Source organism: Canis aureus, chromosome 20 (assembly GCF_053574225.1).
Source record: "Canis aureus isolate CA01 chromosome 20, VMU_Caureus_v.1.0, whole genome shotgun sequence".
Taxonomy (NCBI): Eukaryota; Metazoa; Chordata; class Mammalia; order Carnivora; family Canidae; genus Canis; species Canis aureus.
The window spans coordinates 44,152,571-44,168,378 of record NC_135630.1 but is presented as its reverse complement, the minus strand read 5'-3'; the positions used below and the strand labels follow the sequence as shown (position 1 = coordinate 44,168,378).

Sequence of the window (15,808 nt, the reverse complement as noted above, 5' to 3'; positions counted from 1 at the left end):
ACACAGAGGCAGAGACACAATCAGAGGGAGAAGCAGGCTCCACACAGGGAGCCCGGCGTGGGACTTGATCCTGGGTCTCCAGGATCATGCCCTGGGCTGAGGCGGCGCTAAACCACTGAGCCTCCCGGGTTGCCCGACATGAATTCTTGTTAAGTCACTGGCCGGTGGTGTTTGTTATGGCAGCCCGAGCTGACTGACTGAGACAGGAGAGGATAGTGGAGAAGACAGAATTTGGAGAATGACTCTTTTGGGAAAGACAGTAAGGAAATAGCAGAAGACTCAGAGGCCAGAGGAGTTGAAATAGACTGTGTTAGCTTCCCGTGGCTGTGGTAACAAAGTACAAGCTGGGGCACTTGAAACAACAGGAATTTATTCTCTCTTAGTTCTGGAGGCCAGAAGTCCAAAATTGGGGTCAGTGGGCTGAAGTCTGTGACCAGCAGGACAGTGCTCGCCCCCACAGGCTCTAGGAAAGAATTTGTTCTTTGCCTCTTTCGATTTCTGGAAGCTGCTGGCATTCCTTGGCTTATGGTGGCATCTCTCCAGTCTTCAGGCATTTTCATCTCTCTGCTCCATCTTCATCCCACTTTCTCCTGTGTGTGTGTCCAGTCTCCCTCTGCCCCCCTTTTATTTTCATTTATTTCATTTATTTTGTTTGTATGTTTGTTTGTTTATTTATTTATTTATTTATTTATTTATTTATTTATTTTTAAAGATTTTATTTATTTATTCATGAGAGACCCACAGAGAGAGGCAGAGACACAGGCAGAGGGAGAAGCAGGCTCCCTGTGGGGAGCCCAATGTGGGACTTGATCCTGGGACCCCGGGATCACACCCTGGGCTGAAGGTAGATGCTCAACCACTGAGCCACCCAGGCGTTCCATTTTACTTCCTCTTAAAAATATTTTTTAAAAGAAGATTTATTTGAGAGAGACAGAGAAAGAGAGCATGTGCATGCAGAGGGAGGAGTAGAGGAAGAAGGAGAGAGAATCTTAAGTAGATTCTGTGCTAAGGGTGGAGCCTGATGTGGAGCTTGATCTCACAACCCTGAGATCATGACCTGAGCAGAAACCAAGGCTCAGGCCCTCAACCAGCTGTGCCACCCAGGTGCCCTTCTGCCTCCCTTTTTTTTTCCTTTTTTTTTCTGCCTCCCTTTTGTAAGGATGCTTCTTTTTTTTTTTTTATTTTTATTTTTATTTTTATTTATTTATGATAGTCACAGAGAGAGAGAGAGAGAGAGAGGCAGAGACACAGGCAGAGGGAGAAGCAGGCTCCATGCACCGGGTACCTGATGTGGGATTCGATCCCGGGTCTCCAGGATCGCGCCCTGGGCCGAAGGCAGGCGCCAAACCGCTGCGCCACCCAGGGATCCCTGTAAGGATGCTTCTGATGGCATCTAGGGCTCACCTGGATAATCCAGGGTGATTTCCTCATCTAATGATTTTTACTTAATCACCACCCCTCAACTTTTTTTTTCCCATTTAAGATAATATTTACAGGCTGAAGGCAGTAAGATGTGAGTATCTTCTGGGGACCATTTTTCAGCCTTCCATGGGGGAGGGGAATAAGAACTTTATTTACAAGGACACAGATGTTGAAGAAACACTTAAAGAAGATGTGTCTAGTGATGTGACAGGCTGTGTGTTGAAGCTTGAGGAGACTGCCCATCGGATTTGGTATTTAGGAAGCCAGTGACCTTGCAGGCCACATGATGTCAGAGTGGTAACCTGGGACGGCAGGCTGCCAAGAGATGGGAGTGGGCCCTGGAAAAGGAGAGGCGCTGTCAGCACAGTGTTATCTGTCGGAGAAAGTTGAGGGTGCCTCAAGGTTGTGTACAAAAGGCTGTGTGTATGGGTGTGTTGTTTATGTTAGAGTTTTCCTTGGCGATCCAGTGAAACCTCCATTTTTCTCTTTTGAAGTTCAGAGCCAGTTGAGAGAAGGATAAAGAGAAGTCGATGGAGAGCAAACTATCAGTCGTATTGCTGATGCACGCAGCCTGGAGAATGGGGCTTTGGAGATGGTCATGATGACTTCTTCACATTTGGTGCCTAAACCAGACCGACTTAGTGAACTGGTTGCTGCCTCCTCCGGGGAGGCAGACTGCCCTGCCCGGATCCTTGAACAGAGGTCCTGACTCAGAGGCTTCTCGCAGGGGGGCCTGCTGCAGAGGAGGGGGCTTTGTCCCCCCTGTTCTTGAAACTCACCAGGCATTTCAGTTGCTCTCCTGTTCTCCCAAAAGTCTCACCCTGCTATGGGTCCTCCCTGCCCTTCGTACGGACCACCACCCTAATGTGTCCCTCCTTGGTTATCAGGGTGTCTCTCCTCCACGTGCCCCCATCACTCCGTGAGCACCTCAAGAGCAGCCACCTGTTCTCATCTGTTCTCTGTTGCCAGCAACTGGGACACACTGTCTGCCTGGAGGAGGTGGATGGGCAGTCAGGGTTTGTTGAATAAATTAATGATTAAGGTGTCTCTCAGAGTCGGTATTAGGGCTTTATCTTTATTTTAGTAGTGTACTTGGGTTTCATTGGTATTTGCGTTTTGCTACTATTAGTCTTTACACTGTAGGAACAACCCAAATCTTGATTGTTCAAGGTCTGATTAGGTAGTCTGGAGAATAGCAGTGTAAAGAGAGCCAAGATCGTGAAATTTTTCGTAGTACTGAGCTGAGGTCAGAGGTAAGGGTTGTGTTTTCTGATCGTTTGTTCAAGACTCTGAAGCAATCAGGGGTTTTTCCTGTGATGAATTAAACCCACCCTTCAACTTGATTAGTGACTCTTTTATGAATTGCTGATGTAGCTAAAGTTTGATAAATCGAAGGATATTCCATTTATGTAAAAGCAAAAGGACAGGGTGCACTGTACTCTTGGGCTATACATGCAGCTCTTTGGAGAAATGTTTTCTTTTCTTTTTTTTTTTTTTTTAAGTTTTTTTAAAAGTCTATTTGACACAGAGAGAGTACAAGTAGGGGGAGTGGCAGGCAGAGGGAAAGAGAAGAAGCAGGTTCCCCGCTGAGCAAGGAGCTCCATGTGGGGCTCAATCACAGATCCCCCAAGATCACAACCTGAGCTGAAGACAGACACTTAACTGACTGAGCCACCCCAGCTCCCCTTTGGAGAAACTTTGGAGGGGGGCTTATACTTGCATATTTGTTTGAAGTAAAGTCAACATATAGTAACCTTATGGTGTGTTAGGTTGTTGAAATATAGGAAGCCAGAATATTTGGTCAGAAAAGCTCAAACTAGTAGTTTTTCAAACTGCATCTTTCTTTTGTACCGTGAAAGAGGAAGCAAACATTCTCCTGACTCTTTCTCCCAGTCCTGGAGCAGGGCTCCCCTGAAAGCCTCTAGGTCCGTGTTCCCCTGAGTAGTGGCGAGTTCCTCAAAAGGGGCAGCTTGCAGGGGATGTTACAGCATCAGTCGTTTTGGGGTATGGGTTGGATCAACCGTGTCTGCAGTGGTACTAATAGAAACAAGAGTCAAGCCACAAATGTGAACCACATATGCCATTAAAATTTGTCCAGGTGCTACATTACACAGAGTAAAAAGAAACAGGTGAAATTCATTTTATATATTTTTAATTTACTCCAATCTATCTAAAATATCATTCCAGCATTTAGCAATGAAATATAATTGTTGAGATATTATACATTTTTTCACGCTAAATCTTTGAAGTCCACTGTGTGTTTTACACTTAGCCATATTTCATGACTCAGTAGTTACATGTGGCTAAGGGTTACCATGTTGGACTGCATGGCACATAGTGTGTCTTCCTGAAGGACGATACTCCATTGTTCAGTATTACAAGATACGTGGGAGTAGGATTAAACTTTGATGAAAATTGAAGGTCATTTTTTTCCCATTGCTGCTATTGTTCTCCTGGAAATATGTAAAGGAGAGTGTGTATGAATGCTTCTATTGGAGAAACAGCAATGGGTGATGGGAAGTCTAAAATTATTTCCTACCTAAATTCCAAGTGAAATATGACTAATTATTCTTACCTTATTTAAGTGTATTTTGAGGAGTAAAATTCACATATATAAAGACTGGGATGGGGCTCCTTTGTGGCTTAGTCAGTTAAGCATCTAACTCTTGATTTCCGCTCAGGTCATGATGTCAGAGTCATGAGATAGAGCCCCGCATTGGCTCTAATTTGGCAGAATGTGGGAATTTGTATAAAGAGGAAATTTATAGGGGTTAGAGAGTTTGTAACTTCTCCTTTGTCCTTGGTTGATTGCTGACTTTTCTTTTTTTTTTTTTTTTAAGATTTATTTATTTATTCATGAGAGACACACAGAGAGAGGCAGAGACATAGGCAGAGGGAGAAGCAGGCTGCCTGCGGGGAGCCTGATGCAAGACTCGATCTCAAGACCCTGGGATCATGCTCTGAGCCGAAGGCAGACGCTCAACCGCTGAGCCACCCAGGCGTCCCGATTGCTGACTTTTCATGGTGTGTCGTGTATACCTGCTTTGATGACATTTTTGTTTTATTTTTTTGTCTGCCAGCTTCTGAACCCATTTCCTCTATTTGAGGACACTCAAAGGGGGTAGGCAGGGGAGGTAGGGTTCTGGGAAGCTGAAGAAAGTTGTTTTCCCAGGATGCTTGCAGCCAGGGCCGAGGCTTAAGTGAGGCTGAACCGATTGAAAATTCCCACTGGGGGGTTTTGAATCTGGTGGGCGTGCCTTTTAAGAGTCCCTCCGGCTTTGGGGATGACAGCAGTACCAGCCAGGAGTCAGGTACTTGGTGCTGAGCAACCACTGGAGGCTTTGCCACCTGTGTGATTTGGCCATGCTGTCAGCGACGTTCTCAACACCTGGCCTCCCTTGGTTCCCCCAGCTGCCAGAGCTTGTTTTGTCAGTCTTCTGGTCCGCTCTCTGAACTCTGAACTCCTTTCAGGGCAAGTCCCTTCTCTGTTAATCAGACTTGGTGGGTGGTATTGGCAGCTAGATATAAGCCCATTGAGGTTGGGAATTGTTTTGCTACTTCCTCGTATCATCCCATGGGACTTGGCACATAGTTTGGTGTTCTGTTCTTTGATTGATAAATTAGGAAATGCCTTTTACCAATGATCCATTTTCTGATGAAAATAACATGGGATACATAAATGTCGATCATAGCATGTGTGATTTATAAAGCATTGACCTCCCATTGTAATAGCTTTATCTGTCAGCTGGATCATGCATTTCACAGTTGGATGAATTTAAGAATGAGTCTTGCCACCTCTTCTGGATGCACTTGATCACAGCCGCACCGTATCACTTGTAGAGAGGTCTCTGGTTTTCCCTGTTTGCATAACATCGCTGAAATTGTATCCAGAGAATGAATACGCATATTTGAAGATAAAGTTTATTTATCAAAATGATACATACTCATGATTTAAGTCAAATAGTGCTGAGGTTGATAAAAATAAAACTCTTCCCATTGTATCTCCTTCCCTCCTGTCATTTCACACAGCTACTTCTTACTCCAGAGGCCGCCACTTTTCAGTGGTTCTTTTGTGCTTTTGTGTAAACCCTGTGTTTCTAAAGGTCATCAATAATAAGTTCTTTGAACTTATTTTAGTAGGTAGAGATTTTAACTCTCTTCCCTGTTGGGAGATAGTTCTTCCTGGGTGTCTCATGTTTCTACATACCTTGCAAGCAAAGGTACTAACTCCTTTTGTTTCAGTATCTCTTTTCAAAGATATTTTTATAGTGAGCAGCCTTGGAAGGTGGATATAGTATCTCCTCCAGAGCAGAGAGCAGGTTGGTTTACGGCCTTGGAAGGCAGAGATGATGTCTTGCTCCAAAGCACAGAGCGGGGCTTACGTATTGCCCATGGTGAAAGACTCAGCGTCTCTCAGCGTGGGGTGCCTCTCCTATAACACAGCCCGCTGGTGTGTAGGTATCACCAGGACCTCGGTATATGGTCAGGAACCCGGGGAATCAAATGTGTGGATTCCCTGGCTGCCACTATTGCTGTGAGTAAAAAATTGTCCTTTGTCTCTGCCCCAAATCTCATGCCTTCTGCATCCATGACACTGGGAGGTTAACTTGTTAGCTTGCAAGTCAGGTGAAATCTCAGACCCTTGATGTTTTTCACTTTCACATCCCCGATTTTCCTACAGTTATGATTTTGTCTTAAAAACATTCAGCTGATGACTTTTCCTTAACTTCTGGTCAATTCTTCCTTTGCTCTCTAACTACTTGATAATATATAAAGAAACAACTCATGGGTAAACTGTCAGATTATCTATCAGTTCTTCATGCTGGAGACCTACTTCTTGGAGCAGTGACTGTTCTGCTCTAGTATGTACTGAGTTTTGCGCTGTATAGGTGCTTTTGCTGAGCCTGATGGCAGGCTCCCAACCCCCCCTTATAACCTCATCTCCATTCTTCTGTCTGCTTTAGAGACTGGATAAAGTGTGTCTTCTCTTCCCCAGCTTCCCTTGCGATGGAGGTGGGGGGGGTGGTGGCTGTGCAGAACTTATGGCAAATGATACAGGAGCAGAGGTTTATCAGACCAGTGCTGGGTTCAGGGAAAGTTTTTGCTTTTTTGATTTAAAAAAAAAAAAAAAAGCACAGAAAGGACCCAGATGGTATTCCTTTTCTATTGGCTTTAATGTGGGCACGATACCTGGCAGCCATTTCTGTGATCAGGAGTGATGAGTACGCAGGATGGTAGAGTCGTGTACTCAAACCATATCTAAAGCTAGTCTTGCTCTAGACTTTTCTAAACGTGAATCAATGCATTTCCTTTTCACTTAGGCCAGTTTGGGATTTTCCACCTCTTGTACTGAAAATGTCCAAGTGAATATAAAACCTATTTGCCATCCCTGAATAGGTAATGAAGAGCCATGATCATGTTCAAGAATCTATGGGGTGATAGTTTCAGAAAACAGGTTTAATGATTATTGATTGATTTGTAGACAGGAAATCTTTCCCTTGTTTTGACTATTTCTTTCTACATACTCCTTTCATGATAGTTTTGTAGTGATTGCGTGAAATGCTGATGGAGACAGGTGGCTTGTAGAGGCCATGGTAGGGGGAGCTCCAGATCTAATTAAGCTTCTGCCAAACCTTACAGTGAATTTTCTGGAAAACTCCTTACTTTATAACTCATAGAGGTGTAAACATGATGCCAAATGCTGCTTTATTACTCATAAATAATTTCCATAATTTGACATTCTTAGCATTCTGAATTGCTCTTTATAGCAAAGAGCAAATTGTTCCCCTCAAAACTGCTCATGGTAAAAACTTACAGTTACTGATTGGTTTGTTGATCTGTGGTTTTCTACCTACTACACAGAAATTCTTGTGTTACTCAGGATGTAACACATGCTTTGAGGACTTGTGTAGGGGGAGAAAATCCTGAGTACTGGGGTGATGGTAGATTCTAGGGTAGTTAAACAGGAATTACGGAAATGGTTAATTTTGAGGATCAGACACCTCTAAGATGTGATGACTGATTTCCGGAGCTGGCTCAGCCAAGATCTTTAAACATAATACCATTTTTTGACTCCTGACTGGGCATAACTTCAGCCAATTTGCCAACTCAGCCATTCCAAGGGAAGGTGTGGAGAAGTAGCTCTTGTTTTATTTTAGTTATAACACCAGCATGGTGAGGATATGGAAGCTGCCTTTAGGCAGGAGGGTGTGGAAATTGTTGGAGTGCCTTGTTTCGTATAGACTTAGTTCTTGGGATCTGATTTATTCTGCTCTTATGGCATCTCTCTGTGTTTCCAGAATGCTAGGGTTGTAGGGTTCCATCTGTTCTTGTGCCCTTTTATATGGTACCCCTGGACTCCAGCCTCACCAGCTGATGGCTCTTCCCCAAGGGTGCCCCATACTCATGGGCTTCCCTTAGGAGAAAACCCCCTTCTCATTGTCCCTGGCCTTGAGAGAACCTTCTCCTTCAAAGCTTTGTCTGAGCCTTTACTCATGCTCATAGTCAGAATTACTTATATTTCCCCTGCACTCATGCTCTTAGAGCACTGCTACTTAAGGTATCAGTTGGTGCTCATTTCATTTTGCCTTGTGGGTGGTAGTTGGATATGTAACCCTCATGAGAGAAGCCCCTTAATGGAAGATTTGTGTTGACCATTTTTTTTCAATTACTAGTGGATAGAAGTAACTCATTTCAACATTTGTTAAAAGAATGAATGAATGGGGGCTGGGCGTAGCTTAAGGCGAAGACCAAGTATTGCTTGTTTTCTCTGTGGCCTTAGACAACTTAGTGAATCTTCCTATAGGTCTTGCTTTCCTCATCTGTAAAGATAATGGTAATTACCCCAGGGTTGTAGCAAGTACTGGGGTCAATGTGTACCACTGCTGAGGTTGTTATAGCATAAATAAGTGGCAGCTGTTATCATCAGTCATTGTTAATAAATTGCCTGTTTTGCTGCTTGGAATTTACCATGAGTTAAACCATACCCTTTAGAGACCGATCAGTAGAAGCGGAGGGCATAGTGTGAAAAAAGTGTTTGTCTTGTGTTTCCGGTGGTGAGGATTTTACTGTTTACACATCAAGTTTAGGGAGTTGCTGAAGCAAGTCACTGTAGTGCTCTCATTGCCCTTTACCTGCCACTGGCCATATTATTTTCATAACCAAATCTGATAAACTTTTCCCATCCTCCTTGCTCCCCCACATGTCTACCAAGCACCTGCCTTTAAGCAGGGGCTGTGCTGGAGGCTCAGGCATCGTGAAAACCAGCCACCTACCGTTCAGCAGGCCCAGAAACAAGCGTGACTTATTACAGATTTGGTGAATAGTATATTAGAACCTTTAATACACAGAAATTTAGGTTCTTGTGTCAGGTGATTCAGACTTTGTAATCACTGTGTTTACTCCGTCAGAAAAGTTGTTCTCATTGTTGATAGCTGTGGGAAGAGTATGAAGTGGAAAGTTGGGAGGCTCGAGGCTCCAGCTCTGGGACTCTGCAAGCCACTGTAGCTCCTGGAGCCTTGGCTTTCGTATTCTTCTGTAAGGTTTATTTGAGGTTAAAAGAGTGTCTCAAGTATCCTCCAGCTTGCATAGCTAGTGATTCTAAGGACTTGGGCCCATTTCTCACTCATTTTCTTTCCATATGTCTCTTACAAAGGGATGGGCCCCATTTGCCTTGGTTTACTGTGGATGATGCCAAGGCACAAAATGCTCACTGAGCTGTGGTTTTGACTCTCCAAATAAGCTTGGCATGATACATACGGTGCATGTTCTTGGCCTCCACGGACATAAAGAGAAGTTGTCGTCTTTGTAAAGTGGTAAAGGAAAGGGAATAAAAATTTGCAGGAAAGTCCCTTTCCCCCAGTCTTCTTCAACCTCAGTTGTGCAAGAGAAGTAAGCCGTAATGCTCTAACTAAAGGGATGTATGCAACGAATTCACTTCTGACCCGTGCATCTAGAACCATGGTAGGTGCACACCATGAATCGGGAAACTGAGAAAACCGACTCCCATCATTTTTTGTGGTATGTGGCTCAGATGAGCACTCCTGGTTGAGAAGGCTTATGAGGCTAAGTGGATCTTTTGGGTTAATAGCATGTAGAATCTGTATTTTTTTTTCTGTCATCTCTTAAATAGGTATTTGATGAAGTAAAAATTATTTGCCATGTGTAATGTACATCCTCTTCCTCAAACCATTAGTTTTTTAAAGTTCCCTCTATATCTGAGTTCCAAATTTACACTTAAGAAAATATGCCTGCTATGAGGGTGCTTTTGGACATAGGAAAACTAAATGGCCATATTAAGACCATCAGGATCTTTTTTGTTCCTAGAGGAAAAAAGGTGCTTATTGGTGACCTGTCCATCTGTCTGCGCGGCAGGCCCTGGTTGAGGTCTCTGCGTGCCAGACACCAGGGTCGCTGTCTTGGGGCCTGCAGGCAGGCATGATGCGCCCCTCCGGAGTGTGCTGTGTGCTGTCAGGCTGCTCAGCTAAGGGAGGGCGGAGCCCAGTTATGGAAGCTGAATAGAGGGACATTGGGATGGGCTCTTCTTTTCCTGTGTGTGTGTGTGTTGGGACAGATGGGCTGAGTTCCTCAAAAGCCTTGTGCCTCTGGGGAACAGCAGGAGGTTAGATCAGTCTGGCAAGGGCAGGCATGGGGTGCCGTGAGCAGGACTATGAGAAGCTATGGGGGAGGAGATGGGGGCAGGGCTGCAGGGCCGCAGGGCCGCAGGGCCACAGGCTTGGTGTGAGCTGGGGCTCTGTGTGGTAGGGTGCCGAGGTGCTGGGGTGGGGGGCTGAGAGCACGGCTCAGCTTGGGGTGCAGCTGGGCCTGGGCGCCGAGAGCACAGCGTGGCCTGGGGTGCAGCCGGGGCGGGGCGCCTGGAGCACGGCTCAGCCTGGGGTGCAGCCGGGGCGGGCGATGGCCGCTGCCAGGTGGTGTGCGCGGGGCGTCCTGCTGGCGAGCTGCTGCCGTCGTTTGGGTGCAGCAGGACAGGCAGGACAGCGAGCCCCGTGTGAGCCGGGGACAAGAGGAGGACTGGGGACATTCCAGTAGCTGTCTCGGGCAGGTGACTGAAGTGGCGATCGAGGGGGGAGAGGAGACGTTTCCGGCCAGATCATCAAAGATGCCTTGTTTCACTGCTTTTCATTCCAGCGTCCGCAGCGGTTGTAGCGGTGATAAGGATGAAGCGAACCTTCACTGAGCGCTTACTGTGTGCCCGGCGGTCTTCTGAGCGCTCCCACGTTTCTGCGCGATTCTCACGGCAACTGTAGAGAGATGCGAGCCCGGAGAGGCTGTTAGCGCTGTAGTAACGGCTGTACCCCTCACCTGCTGGCGTGGGTTCGAACCCGGGCCCTTGCTCGGGGGCAGCGGGTGGTCGTTCTGTGTGTCTCCGGACCTGGGAGAAGCCCAGCTGGCCTGAAGCCTTCTCTGACTCTCTGAGTGGGGACAGCAGGGACAGGGACCCCCCACAGCCTTGCCGTGGACTGCAAGGAGCCAGCTGCCCAAGGCGCAGACCGCGGTCCCAGGGTTGATAGGAAGCTCCCGCTGGGATCTGATCCCTAACCAGCATTTGGGAATACCAGGCGGGAAGGGAATGATCAGCCTTGGTGATTAGTGTGTGAAGAAGTGAAGGATTCCTGGGAGGTGAATATTTGGCTAAATTTGACCAATGGCTCTAAAGGCTACTTGGGTTTTTTCTTGGTGTGTGAAATCCTTATTTGCTCTAGTCTTCTTATTTAATCCTTTTACCTACCCCTTGAGGATAAACATCTGTTTAAGATGAGGACTCAGTGAAAAGAAAAGATAACAGGAATGAATTATTTAGAAAATGATAAAAAATTCTTTAAAAACATTTTTCTTTTTTAATTTATGAAATGTAGGCTCCATGCCCAACGTGGAGCCCCACATAGGGCCCACACTCATTACTCCAAGATCAAGACTGAGGCGAGATCAAGATTTGCTTAATCAACTGAGCCACTCTGGTGCCCCTTTAAGGACTCATTTTAAATCTTTTAGTCCCAAAAGTTAAGTAGAAAAACCGATTTACGGGCAGCCTGGGTGGCTCAGCAGTTTAACGCCTGCCTTCAGTCCAGGATGTGATCCTAAAGACCCGGGATCGAGTCCCACGTCGGGTTCCCTGCGTGAAGCCTGCTTCTCCCTCTGCCTGTGTCTCTGCCTCTCTCTGTGTCTCTCATGAATGAATAAATAAAATCTGTAAAAAAAAATTAAAAAAAAAAAAGAAAAACTGATTTACTCATGAAACTGTTGACAAGGTTAAGAGACTTTAACAGATTGGAAGTGTCACTTCATCAATGTCCCCTTTCTCGCTATTGTGCCTTCAGGCACAGAGCCACACAACCAGAGGTATTTCCTGCACCCATTCTGTGGTTTGTTGGTTGCTTTGTATTTTCATAGGAACTGGTGATAAAAGGAACAAGTCAGAATAGGTTCATTCTGGCTGGCGTAGGGCAGGGTAGTTAGGGGAGCGGGAAGGAAATGTGGTTAGAAGAGGACCCTGCGGGTGGGTAGGGTAGGAGTGTGAGGGGTGCTGAGGGTCATGTGGGTGAGTCCCTCACTGCTCTATTAGTCAGTTATAGGGCAGCAGTGGGAACCAGGGACCAGCATCCGGGAGTTAGGATGCTTGTTTCTAGCCAGGGCACCCCTTACTAGGTCTGTGATCTTGTGCAACACACGGCGCCTCTCAGAGCCTCTTTGGTCACTTATAGAATGGGGATTGTGATATTCACCATGGGTGTCTTCCAAGATAGGCGTACAAATCAAATAAAATGCTTTTGAGAGTACTGGCAAGTTCTGGAATTAGTTTGTATTTCTTCACCTTGGGCTCTTCCTTCCAACTCAGAGCACTGTGTGGCTCACTCTCATACTAGGGTAAAATTGTTTTTTCCAATTGTAAATTCTCACAGGGGCCAGGCAGGTACAAGAGACACTAAGTGAAGTGGGTGGGGTGGCTGGTGGCACACACCTGTCACCTGCTTGAAATGCCAGTCTTGCCCTAAGTGATGGAGACCTCTGCTAATGTTATGTGTGACCTCAAATGAGTGAATATGCCTTAAACTTGATGAAATGAGTAAATGAGGGTAGGCATACATGTAGAGTCATGTATGCAACAGACTCCAGCCATGGGGCTGGTGGTCAGTGGGTACCTACCAGGAGGGCTGGTTCTTAAAATTCCAGAGTGGCTTGGTAATCAGCCACCTGCATACCCCAGGTGGCTGCATACCCCACCCTTGCATACCCCCCCCCCCCCCCCCCCCCCCCCCCCCCCGCCTCCGAAACCCTGCTCCTTAGCTCCTCTGGTCATATGCACTAAGCTGGCAGCCGAAAGGGCTAATGCCTGGTGTGGGCCTCCTGGACCTGCCCAACCAGGGAGCAGATGCTATCCCTTGTGGCTGGTGGGAGCTTGAGTTCTGCTAGTTTATTATTTTATTTTATTTTATTTTTTATTTTATTTTATTTTTTATTTTATTTTATGTATTCATGACAGAGAGAGAGAGAGAGACAGAGACACAGGCAGAGGGAGAAGCAGGCTTCACGCAGGGAGCCCGACGTGGGACTCGATCCCGGGCCTCCAGGATCACGCCCTGAGCTGAAGGCAGGCGCTAAACTGCTGAGCCACCGGGGCTGCCCTCTGCCAGTTTTTAAATATGCTGATTGTGGCCTCTGTGCACAAATCCATTATTTTCATGTAAATAGATGGATCTTGGAAAGTTTTTTTTACTCCACGAAAGACAGCAGCCATACTCCTGAAGTAAGTAACAGGGCTCAAATACAGTACCCTCATTAAAATGTGGTTGATTTGCTTGAAGTTAGAGTAGAACAAAACAGCTCAATAAAAAATCATTTTGAAGCAATTAAAACCCAATAACTCGAAAGGATTAATTTATTCAGCAGACATTTATTGATCACCTGCTTTGTGCTTGGAAAAATAATAACTTACCTAAAACAGTTACCATGGGATTGCCTAATGTGGATGTGCCAGGGCTCATGGTTGCTCCGGGTACATGCAACCCAGTGTACCTGCTAGGATTCTGGTTTTAGAGGTTCTGGGATGGGAAAAAACTTCCCAGGGTGGTACAGCTTTTACAGCTTTGGAGAATCAAAGGCCAGGTTTGAACCCAGGTCTTGAAGGTTCCAGACCTGCCGCTCTAACCTCCTTGGTACCCTTTAGCTTCTCTCCTGTTAAGTGACATGAATGAAAAGCTCATAAGATAGAAATGCCCCATCCTTTCCCATAGAATCTCATTCTAGTGAGAAGGATCGTGATGGAAGGGTAAATAGTCCCCACATGCTACATTACTTAGAAAAAGGCAAAAACCTTTTACATTTTTACCCCCTCCAGGACCAGTTGTAGCCTATAAATCTGAGAAGGTAGCCAGAGCAACAAATTCATGTGCTGATATATGGGCATGTCTTTTGCACCTTTTGACCTTGAGCCTGAATTCTCAAGGTCATCTGACATCTTCCTGGATTCTAGAGCATTGACATTCCTCCCTGGATGTGATACCTCAGAACTCCTCAGAGCTTCTCCCAGCTGTCTTTACCTGTGGGTGTTGGCTCGTGGACCCGGGGACAGCACAAATGTATTCAGAGTCATTGGAAATAGCTCAGCGCAGTTCTACAAAATGTGCATTCTGGAACTGAAGCAGTAGCCTATTAGCTGTGTTTAGTCTGCTCTCCTGGGAGAGAAACCCTAACGTAGAGGGCATCCTGCAGTTTGAGTTAGGGCAGTGGGGCCCTCACTCCTTTCCTGCATCTGGTTGCAGGCAAGGTTCTCCCAAGGTGGAGGGACTTTTTACAGCCCAAGTGCTCTCCTTTGCTGTCGAACTGCATGCAGAGAATAGAGACCTCATTCATTCAGCCCCATGTGTCCAGCGATACTGGAGGAGCTGCTGCCTGTTACATTAGGAGCAGGTGACAAGTGGGTGAACTGAGTTAGAAAGATAAAGATTATTTAGGTATTTATTGCACAGTAATTTTACAAAAGTAACGTGTCATTTTGGAAAAACCTGGAAAATAATCTTCCCTTCTCCTATAGCCCACGGTAGTCATTTTAATATTTTTGGTTCATCCCTACAACTTTTTTTTTTTTTTTTAATTTTTGTTTATTTATGATAGTCACAGAGAGAGAGAGAGGCATAGACACAGGCAGAGGGAGAAGCAGGCTCCATGCACCGGGAGCCCGACGTGGGACTCGATCCCGGGTCTCCAGGATCGCGCCCTGGGCCAAAGGCAGGCGCTAAACCGCTGCGCCACCCAGGGATCCCCCCTACAACTTTTTTAATCCATTTTAGGAAACCTAGCTGTGGTCGTGTTATAAATACACTTTTGTATTCTGGTTTGGGGTGACTTTTTATAGAAAAAGACTTTTCAGAGATTGAAACTATCTCCTTTTCCCTTCAAATGTAAAGTTTGTCCTCTGCTTACAAAAGTGATACAGGGTAAGGTGTTTTTGTTTGTTTTTTGTTTCTTTTTTAAAGGTACTGAAAGCAGGTGGTGTGTTTCAAAAGGCACCTTTATTTTCTATATCCCCGTGCCTTTTCCTGCACAGATTTTGCAGTAAGTTTTTTGCCTGTAGTGATTCTCTTACGAGGAATAGCATTTTGTTCTGCGGGTGGGGCACGGCAAGAGCAGCAGCTAACACTTGGGAGGCACTTTTAAAAATAGCCCCACGTGGCAGCCCCATGGGGCTGTGCCCTCCCTCTGCACACTCTGTCCGGATGTGAGCATCCTGGAACAGCCTCAGAGCTGTCATTCTCTCTGCAAGGTCACAGTCATGGTGTTTGCGGGACACAGATGGAAAGCAGGGTCACCAGAAGCTGGCCCGCTTTGATTTTGGAGCATCACACATGATCCTAGTGGGATGTGGACCTTTTAATGGTACTTGGCATCTTTCTCTGAGGTACCTGAGTCTGATTAAAATGCCTTTTTCCAAGAATTCTAGAAGACCAATTGTGGACAGAAACATGAATGTGTCACATTCTCTTTTTTTCCCCTACCCTATTTATGGTGTTTTATCAGTTGGTTCTGTAAGATAATGTGAATATGGTGATTTCTTTTCCTTACCACTGCCTCATACAGCATTAATTTATTATCATCTATCTGTTCATCTCAAATACATGTGTGATATTATATGTGATATTATATGATTCCATATATGTGACCTATCCAGAACAGGCAACTGTGTGGAGTCAGAAGGTGGATTAATGGCTGTCTTTGGCTGGGGGTGGGGGAAAGTGAGCGTTGACTCCCAAAGTAAAGAATTTCTTTTTGGGGTGATAAAAATGTCCTAAAATTAAATGTGGTAATGGCTGAACGCCTCTGAATAAACCAAGAACTATAGGATTGTACACTTAAACTCTGTGAATTATGC

At 45.6% G+C, this 15,808-nt stretch overlaps 1 protein-coding gene across 1 annotated transcript in view; it reads left to right on the top strand.

Annotated features, from left to right (window-relative positions):
* Window positions 1-15,808, top strand: part of TMEM163 (transmembrane protein 163) — a 224,648-nt gene that overhangs the window by 25,425 nt on the left and 183,415 nt on the right.